The sequence below is a fragment of the Eptatretus burgeri genome, chromosome 8 (assembly GCF_056783735.1).
Source record: "Eptatretus burgeri isolate ZD-2024b chromosome 8, Ebu_testis_v1, whole genome shotgun sequence".
Lineage (NCBI taxonomy): Eukaryota > Metazoa > Chordata > Myxini > Myxiniformes > Myxinidae > Eptatretus > Eptatretus burgeri.
Window position 1 is genome coordinate 25115413 of NC_140968.1, and position 10000 is coordinate 25125412.

General features: G+C 41.7%; 1 protein-coding gene across 8 annotated transcripts in view; it reads left to right on the plus strand.

The window, feature by feature from the left end:
• Positions 1-10000, plus strand: part of LOC147021347 (uncharacterized) — a 134726-nt gene that overhangs the window by 109980 nt on the left and 14746 nt on the right. For 4 of the 8 annotated variants that reach the window (XR_015060757.1, XR_015060759.1, XR_015060760.1 and 1 more), the window contains one exon: positions 7339-7496. The exons of 3 other annotated variants lie outside the window; for them this stretch is intronic. The gene's annotated coding sequence lies outside the window, so the exon portion shown is untranslated. Of the gene's footprint in view, positions 1-7338; positions 7497-8470; positions 8725-10000 lie in introns of those variants that run through there. One more of the 8 variants, XR_015060762.1, reaches the window with a different exon arrangement.

A 10000-nucleotide genomic window follows, 5' to 3' on the forward strand; every position in this document is an offset into this window, starting at 1 on the left:
TATTTAAATGGTTCCTCATCTGGTCCCAAATTAATGTCTCCAACATCTTCCCCACAATTGAAGTCAAGCTAACAGGTCTATAGTTTCCATTTCATCTCTGGATCCTTTCTTCAATAATGGTGTTAAATTTGCTCCTCTCCAATCCTCTGGTACCTGTCCTGACTCCAGGGAACTATTGCAAATATCCGTTAACATCTCGCTTGCCTGCTCAGCCACCTCCATCAATACTCTCGAGTGTATATTATCTCTCCTCTTAGATTCCCTTGCTTTATCTTCTCTTAGATTACCTAGCTCTTCCTGTACTTCCTCCACTCCAACCTGGATCTTCTGTAAAACCCCTTCCTCACCTCCTCGATAGATTCTCTCAGCTATTGGCAATTCTCCTGACTGTTCTTGTGTAAAAGTTGAAGAAAAATACCTGTTTAATAAGCCTGCCATCTCACTTTCATCACGAACCACTCTCATAGTGTCGAAGCATATGTATGAAACTCTAATACCGTGGGAACTGGATGATAATATTTTGCACCATGGATTTTATTAAAGACAGATGCATTGAGAATCAGAAAAATCATGGAGCCAATTTTTGTTTTGCATTTCGGTGGCTTTTAATGTGGCCCCCTAAAATACCATTATCACTGTTTCGGTTGCAACTACCAGTTTCAAATATTGTTATAAAGCAAAGCATGTAGCGTATCAAATTAAAGGTCTGGACATTTGTAACACAAATATATCATATAATATATATATATATATATATATATATATATATATATATATATATATATATATATATATATATATATATATATACTGATTTTTATTTTCTACAGGTATCTATGCCAATTTCCCTGGCAATAACAACCATAACGGAGCATATATCCAGATGCAAATGTTCTTATTTAAAAGTCAATCAATGAGAGAAATGTACCATTTTTGCTTTATGGTATGTTTAGTGGTTCACATAAAGTATATCTGTTCTCTGGTATGCACTTAAGCAGTCAACTGAAATGAATAGGTCAAAATATTTGTTGAAACAAAAACTATCAAGTTCATAGTAATGCAGTGTCTGATAAGTCATCTTCATCCATGTTGTCCTCATGATCATTTCCTCTGAGTCTGTCATTGGTGTTTTCACATTTGTCAACGTTCGCGTCACAAGCACATAACTCGGTGCAAGCCAAAGAAAGCTTCTTGCAAGAGCAGGATTCACTGGCACATCGGCTCTTGCCACAGCCGCACTTTACAAGCTCTGTAACAGCTGTCGGAGCTGGTGGGAGGTCAGAGACTCTTGGGACATTCTGATTATTTTCATCATTTCATCACTCCATCCATAATTAATTGGCGGAGGTAAGTCCGGATTTGGGGTGTCTGCCGGTAACCAAACCATAGCTTGGTCATGTGCCCTGAGAATGTGCTCCTTCAGAGATGCCTTTGTTGGGGGCAGTTTCTCAGCCTCCGCTTGATTTTTCTTGAACAAGTGCCATCGTAGCTCTCTGACTGTTTTGATACTGAGTCTTGGAGCGCGAACAATAGGCACACAAACTCTTCTAGACTGTCCATCACTTCAGCGGATGGATAAGCTGTTTGTCCCAGCTGAGCAAATGCCTGGTGTATGTTTCCATCTGCTTTTTACCCCTCAGCCCGAATTGGGCTGAAAAAGGGGTATTGTCGTCACAGGTGTTGTCCGGGCGTTTGTCAACTTTTGGTTTTCAGCAATTTCGAGGAGAACGCCTTGTCGGATTAAATCCATTTTTGCAGTGTGTGTTGGGGCTGGGTGGAGGAAGGTTCCTTTCGAAAATGGGCGCGCTGCGATTTTCACTCGCCGCCACGGTAGCCATCTTGAAGTCTGATTGATTTTCGATATGACGTCCAACGTGCTCGAACTGACTGCATCATCGGGATACCACTGCTTCCTTTTACAATGCATGGGCTGAGGGGTTACGCCCACTTTGCGGAGCTATTTTTTGAATTGTTTCCAGCATGTTTGCTTGCCTTTGCCTGCGATCCGTCCAGTGGTATCACTGCCAGTGAAAGCGTGGAATCCAATGAGACCAGCAGCATGATTTGCATCAAGGGATTCATATATAGGTTGCAAATTCACCAAGCGCCTTCTCGTACCTGTGCTAACTAGCATAGATACATCACCCAAGAGCGGCAGTTTTTGTAGAGCAAGAATTAACACATCTGTATCATGAGACATGATATGTACACTTGAAGCAATTTGGGAAGCGCTCAAGGCATGTCGGATGAGTAGCGTGTCTGCTTTGGCACATAGGACACCTGGCGATCAGACTTATATGCAAACATTATAGTCTGTGCTATGTTCCGTGTTACGAGTTGAATGCTATGCTCTCTTTGTGTTGACGAAAGTGTTAACATTGACCCTATTAGGATCCAGCGGATGAATGCCTCCAGCGATTTGGGAACTTGATTTTCATCTAACAGGGAACCTTGAAATTTCCTTGGCTGCTTTAGAACTTCAGCGATGTTCCTTCTTATTACCTTGGCAACCTTTGAAGACTGCTTTCATGTTGCTGCTCGCATCGCCAGCTGCCTCGTCCAGGTTGTCAATTGCGGCTATTTTTGTTCTTGACGTTTTCATCCGATCTGGTTCATTCATATGCGTAGAGTGGAAGAACTCAACATCATCAATATTTTCTACAAGCTTACGCTTTAAACTTCTCCTTGATATATGCGGATCATTTGAACCATTGACTTTGAGGACATTTTGATCAGCTGCTTCTACCTCATCCATGTCCAGGATAGATCCTGATTTCAGCAGGCTGCACAAGTAGAAGAATTCAATGTCTGCTGAAACCTTGGTTATTACTGCTTCATCGTCTGCTCTCTCCTGCTGTACCTGAGTTCGCTGAACGTGCTTCACCCAACAATACAGATGGTATTTGATATCAACCACATGGGCATCATTTGGATCGATTGTAGCACTCAGATTTACTTTCCACTGCTGGTTATTGCTGTACTCAACAGCCTTTCGGAGCTGTTCCCCGGTGTTGAACTCACTGATCTGGTGGAGTGCTCCTTTCTCTGAAGATCCATTACAGAAGAAGCAGTTGTTTTTATTGTATTGTTTGGCACCAGATCACATGTAACGTTCTGTTGACGATGGGTTCTCATGCGGTGGTGGTTGTGTTTTGAGGTTCGTCCTTTCTGGTCGTCCAACTTTCATTGGTTTAGGTACTTCGCCTGCTTCCAGTGCAGCTTCATATCTGTTTTCCAGCCGCTCAATATGGATTTTGTGCACTGCAATTTTATAGCATTCTTGATGCCATGTGACACCTTTCTGTAATAGTTAATTTGCCATCACATCACCAAGCTCTTCTTGGATGGATATGTACTTATTATCCCCATAGAGCGACCGGGTATTCACACTCTGGATAAACAGCTGATATGATTCTGGTCTTGGGTGTTTTACGAGTTTTCCAGATGCTTTGCAAATGCAGCATATATTCAAACCTGCCGAAGATGTAGTGCAATTTGATGCTTTTGTGCTGGAACTGGAAGGACTTGGGGATGATTCATCCATAACGATAACTTGAGAGCAGTTTTATTTCAATGTCCACTCGACATAAGTTCCTTCACCCACAAAGCTTGGAGGTTAATCTACAACTACATCTACTACATCAGTCTTTTAGTCTGGACCCTTAACCACTTCTGCTATTATCATAGCTGACCTAAAAGGCAAAAAAAATTAACATACATTGTATGTGGAATTGTAGCATGTCATAATGTTTAGAAAAATTAATTATCTTGGTGACGTTGCAGTAATTGATTTAATATAGGCTGCACAGCATCTGAAATTAACAAAAATCCAGATAAGTCACTATGCTTATGTTCAACGTCATTATTGATATTATTATCATATTCTAGGCTGCATTCTGCTCAGTTTGATATATTACATGGCCCGGTATAAACCAGAAACAAAAAAGTTGGTAAATTGTTATCATTGAAAAAAGTGCGCTTCAGGGGTAGTTCACGTATCGGCTTGAAAATAATATTTGAAATGCTCAAAAAAATTGGCACCATGATTTTTCTGACTCACAGAATCCATAAGAATGAAAAAATATATGGTGCCGAAAATTATCATCTGGTACCCACGGAATTACACCATCACGGGGCTATTCCTCAATGGGTCCTCACCTGTTCTTTTCCCCTGATATACTTAAAGAAAGCCTTGCTATTATGTTTAATATTCTCTTTTGGCTTGCCGAGTTATTTTCTTAACTTGCCTCTGTTTACTCCGATAATGATATAAATCCAACTCCAGTCAACTCCATGCCTTCTGCTTCTCCTTAATAGCTTATCCTTATCTCACTGCTCAACCACCCTGGTCTCTTTTTGCTTCTAGTTTTACACCTCATTGGAATGTACTTACTCTGCACTCTACACATTTGGTCCTTGAAGGTTTCCCATTTCTCTGATTCTGATTGGCCTGTTGTTAGCTTCTCACAATCTATGACACCCAAGACCCAACTCTCTCCTCATACCCTCAAGGTTTGCCTTCCTGAAATCTAATAGCCTTACCCTACTATCCTGAACTCTAACCCTCAACAGCATTTTCAAACATTTTGTGTGTGTTTTTGTGCACCTGCAGACGCAGCAACCAGGAAATAAATATTTCAGGATGCCCCTTCCAGGGACTGCTTTGTCGGAGGAAGGAAATACTTCGTTAACACATTCACCATAACCACTAACACAGGGATTCCCAAATCCGTGACCCAAACTTGAAAATCCCTCTCAAAATCCCGTTTTTTTTCACAGCAAAAGCGTTTACTCCGACAATTTTTAATCATTGGTACCAGTACCAAGTAGGTACCAGTACCATTTGGGTCGCAAGGCAAATGTGATTTCAAATTTGGGTTGTGGACAAAAACGTTTGGGCACCACTGCCCTAACAGCTTGGTTAGTTGTGACATGAAAGGATAGAGCAGTGGGGTTGACGGCAGAGTCAGAATTAAGTTTAACAGCCATCGGGACATTAGAGTAGTGGAGCCCCCCCATCTACCCCCCACCAAACTTGAAGTGTCGTGGTAAGATAAAAAAATAAAATAAAACAAGAGCTGAATTGTGTTCCTGTGTATTGATCGATAAACATTTCACAACACTTTTTAAAAGAAGGTAAATTAAAAGTAAAAGTATTTAAAATCATCAGTTAGAGCTTAATAAAGTGATATTCAATTGATAAAGTGATTTTGACGGAGCGTCAACACAAATTTATCAAAAACTGCATGGGGAAAGTCGAATTGCCAGCCTTACAGAGCAGATGTGCCCCCATATGCAGTACCACTTCCCTGGCTCTGCTACCTTTGAGTCAACGAGGGAATAAATAATACAGGTGACCCTCGTATAACACAGAGCTCGTGTTCCCGCGAAACGCCATGTTATCCAAAAACGTGTTATTAGGGCAATATTGAACATGTTAAAACGGGGGTTATGTTCCAAACGGGGAAGATTTCAACCTTTTAAGGTTAAAGACCTACATAAAAACCTCAAAAAAAAAAAGCAGCAAGCAATGCAGAACTAAAACATATAACAAATAAAAACATTAAAATGAATTACTTTTGAATAAGTGTCACTACGAATGGGATTGGATACAGTACATATTGTTTGTGCCAGGCTTATTCAGGTGTGGCAGGCTGTCCAGTTGAAGTTCAAGGCTCAGAAGATGAAATGTAGGCTGACTCACTTGCTTTTGAAGATTTTTTTTTGAAGATACTTCATAATAGAGACTTTAGTGGCTGCCTTCATTTTTTGTTCGGAGACCGCTGTAACATTCAGGGCATTCTCCATCTCCCTCTGCACCTTGGAACTTCTCATGCAGTCGGGTTTGTGTTCATCAACCAATTAGAAACCTTTAGCCGTGACCTTCACTGTGAGGGTTTTAACACGTACAACCCCCTCAGGACTGGATTCTGATTCCTCTCTGATGCGCTCCTCCTCCGGAGCCAGAAGATCTTCATGTGTTCAGCTCCTCCCTGTGTGAGAGAACAAAATCCTCAACATTATCTTCGTCGATCTCCTCAAATTCCACTTGCAGGGCCATGCCCACAATCTGTTGCCTTGCTTCACTGACTTCAGCCCTCGTGAAACCTCTGAACTCGAATCACTTCCTCAGGCCATAAATGATGGAGATGAAACTGCAGCTGGGCATGCTGTGCATGCGTCACCAATAAAGTCCAGTTTCATGGAGGTTAAACACTTGGCTTGGTGTGTAACCTCCATCTGAAATCACTGATTTGAAGACCGCTGGAAATTGGTCATCAGTGGCATGATCTGCAGCAGCAGCTTCCCCAATCAACTTGAGATTGTGGAACACATGGTGACTCTTGAAGTGCTTGAACCACCCATCATTGGTTAGATCGCCATACAAACTCCTCGCCTTCTCTTGAATCCAGACAAGGGCATGTTCTGTTGGTTCTGATGCTCTATCCGCATGGTCAGCATCTTCGCCAATTTCACAACAGCATCAAGCAGAGATCTTGGAGTTCCAGAAACACTGAGACTCTTATGGATTTTATCCTGATTGTCACAAATGGTTCTCACTGTAGAATCACAAAGTCCCATCTCTCTTTGAATATCAATGTTGCGCTCACTTCTATCAAACCGATCTGAAACTTTTAATTTCATCTCCAATGAATGAGACTTTCTTGACTTCTTCATGTGATCATTATCTCCAATGCCACTTGCTATACACTTTGCAACCAGAGTTTTTTTGGCCGCTGTGAGTGAACAACTCGCTCAGGATGACGGATCCCGAATACACAGCGGCTGACACACCATCTTAGGTACAGCATTTCAATTTGTATGTCATGCCATTGTCAAGCTCAAATTAATACGTCATAGCGCATGATGTTGCGCTTTCAAGAATCATGTTCTGAAAGATAAATATATCCTTTTGGTTTATAACCAATCAATCAATGACAAATCTCACATAGTATCTACCTTCTATCATCGCTCTCGGGATTTGATCTGCGTTATGACGACGTTGGGCTGTTGATGCATGTTGTGGAAAAACCGATAAGGAATGGACACGTCTCCATAAGGAGGGCACTCAACACACGGTAGAAAGGCACTCGTACATGTCAGATTGCAAATAGATCGCATTTCCTCAATCGCTTGTGGGAATTCGCAACCCATTTACATCCAACAGGCACCATAGCCACTCCATCAGTTCCCACTGATGAGAGCTACAAAGGCCATCATGACAGTGCCAGTGGGAAATGCTTGAGCAGATTGATCTCAACATGTGTGCTCTGATGTTATGGCCTGATGGTCAAGCAGCATGCCAATGCTCGTTTACATCGATCTGTTTTCTTGCAGTGGGACGAAGAAGGCAAGTCGTTGTGTGTCATCGACGCAGCATTTATGTCTGAACTGGAGACACAACCCTTGCTGTTCAGAAGTCTTTGAAACGTGCGCTCAGTGTCCAGACTGCCTCACCTGCTTGACATGTATGGGTTCCTCAAGCCCTTGAGCAGGCAAGCCATTCATTCATAAATCCATGCATTCGTTCATTGCTCATTCATTCATACATACATATATTCCTTCATTGCCATTCATAGACTGACGCACGACCTTATTGATCAATCATAAACTAGGACGGCACTCGGTACAGCGAATAACTCCACCAGGCTGAACAGTTTACTTTTTGTATCCCACTGAGAGGCCAGATCTGGATCCAGACCTGAATGAAAATCGAATCGGCTTGTTCTTGTCACTGAAACAACTCATCCACAACACTGAAATACCATGTTATATATCGTTTTTCAGCCAATCATTCAATGATGAAGAATATATATATATATATATATATATATATATATATATATATATATATATATATATATATATATATATATATATATAATAATGACCGTTTTTACAGCCATTTTTCCCTGCTGTGCATGGGTTGGCTTTTTCTTGAGGGAATGTTTTATGGCCGGATGCCCTTCCTGACGCCAACCCTGGTCGCCTCTTACGACACACAGGGATATGGTATACCTATTCTAACCGGGGCATACACCGGGACCAGTACACTGGTACTCATTTCGCCGAGCTCGGAAGGATGACACGCTGAGTCAACCCCCTGGTGTTGATTCAGCAGCCAACGGGGCTTGAACTCAGGGCCCTCGGATCCTAAGCCGCCACCCTAACCACTAAGTCAACACCAGGCTATTCAATGATGAAGAATCACTGTAAATATTCTCGAATCGGGATCTTCACCAGAATCGAATCAATTTGTGCCTCTCACGCAGCCAACCTGTCCACTGAATTTCGCCCAACTCCATCTGCAACCTTTTGAGATATCCTGCTCGACAGACAGCCAGACAGAATAAATTAAATAATCCATCCATCGTTATTAATTCTGCATTAATTATTCAATAATACATCAATCACATGCATGCATAAATTAGATAGTTGATGAGTTCATTAAATAATAGAACAGTGCTGAGGTGTAACTTAAATGTGAACGTATGTGTAGCCATCAGAGCGGGATGCACAAGTACTGGCACGACGACCTTGTTCGTCACCGTGATCCGACCAATAAGCCTGCAGGTGCTGGAATCCTGCGAGACGGTAGGACCTGGACCTCAGCAAAGCACAAGCAGGGTCCAAAAGAGGAACACAGTCCCAGAAAAAGTCTGAAGTCAGCTGGCAATGGAACAAGTGCACGTAAACGACAGGACATTTTAAAATTGGAAGATGGTAAGGCCCCCTGTGCACGATACAAGAACTAATTTTCAGAAGATAAGAATAATTTTTAAAACCACATATCCATGAAGCTTGTGCTGCACTTATTAAAGTGATATGCTTTAATACTGTAGATTGTATGATTATATAAATATCCAATTGTTTTTCTGGAAAGCTTGTCCTGCCATCTAATCCATCAAACTTCTGTTGTTCAAAGTGGCAAAACCTCAATTTCCTACATGTTTCCTATCAACTCATCCACCTAGTTACGTCACAACTAGTCCACAGCCTTTAGAGATATTGTGCTATACTGTGTATCGTTTTTGGCCCCGTCTCGCAGTGGTGAAGAATCACTCAAAAAATGCTCGGATCCAGATTCTGATCGGATCTTCACCAAAATTGAATCAATTCACCATTGTTACACACCCAACCTGTCCACCAAGTTTTGGCCGAATCTGTCCATAAGATTTTGAGATATCGTGCTCACAGACAGACAGGCAAAAACATAACCTCCGTCCACCTTCAGTAGCAGAGGTAACAAGAACGAGGCCGAGGGGGCAGTTTACTTACGATGTGTCAAGTTTTTATGTTGAACTAGGTGTGCTTACCTATCGCTTCACTGGCCAGTTTAGTAAAAAAAAAAAATTGTTGTACTTCACAAACATTCTGCATGTCTATCTGTGAGGGTCAATGGAGGATGTAAAATGAAGTGAAACATAGAAAACACAAGGAGAAAAAGACATAAAATGTCAGAGCCCCCATGGTTTTAGTAATTTTGCTGTATGGAGTTTAAGGGCTAGCCCACATTGATTTCCAACTAAAATGGCCACCAGTCGACCATCTTTGATCATATCGTAAAATAAAGTGAGGTGCATGTGTATACCATCGTGTACTGCGCTTGTACCAAGTTTGAACAAAATTGGACCGTGGATGTCTGAGAAATGTTTGAGGACGTGTTCAACATCAGATTTTGACAACTAAAATGGCCGCCAGTCAGCCATCTTTGATCGAATTGCGAAACAAAATGATGTGCTTATTTATATCATCATGTATTGTCTTTGTGCCAAGTTTGAACAAAATCGGTCCATAAATGTCCGAAATACGGCTGCGGACGGACGAGATCCAATCCATAAGCTCCCGTTTCGGACTAAGTCCAACGGGGGCTAATGATCTTCTATAACGCGTAGCCATTGCTGCTGGCGGAATAGCTGTGGTTGTTGGTGTTTTATGCTCCTGCCGTGCACTTTAATATGCAGTATTTCTATTGATTTGAGAAGTATTACGATCTACG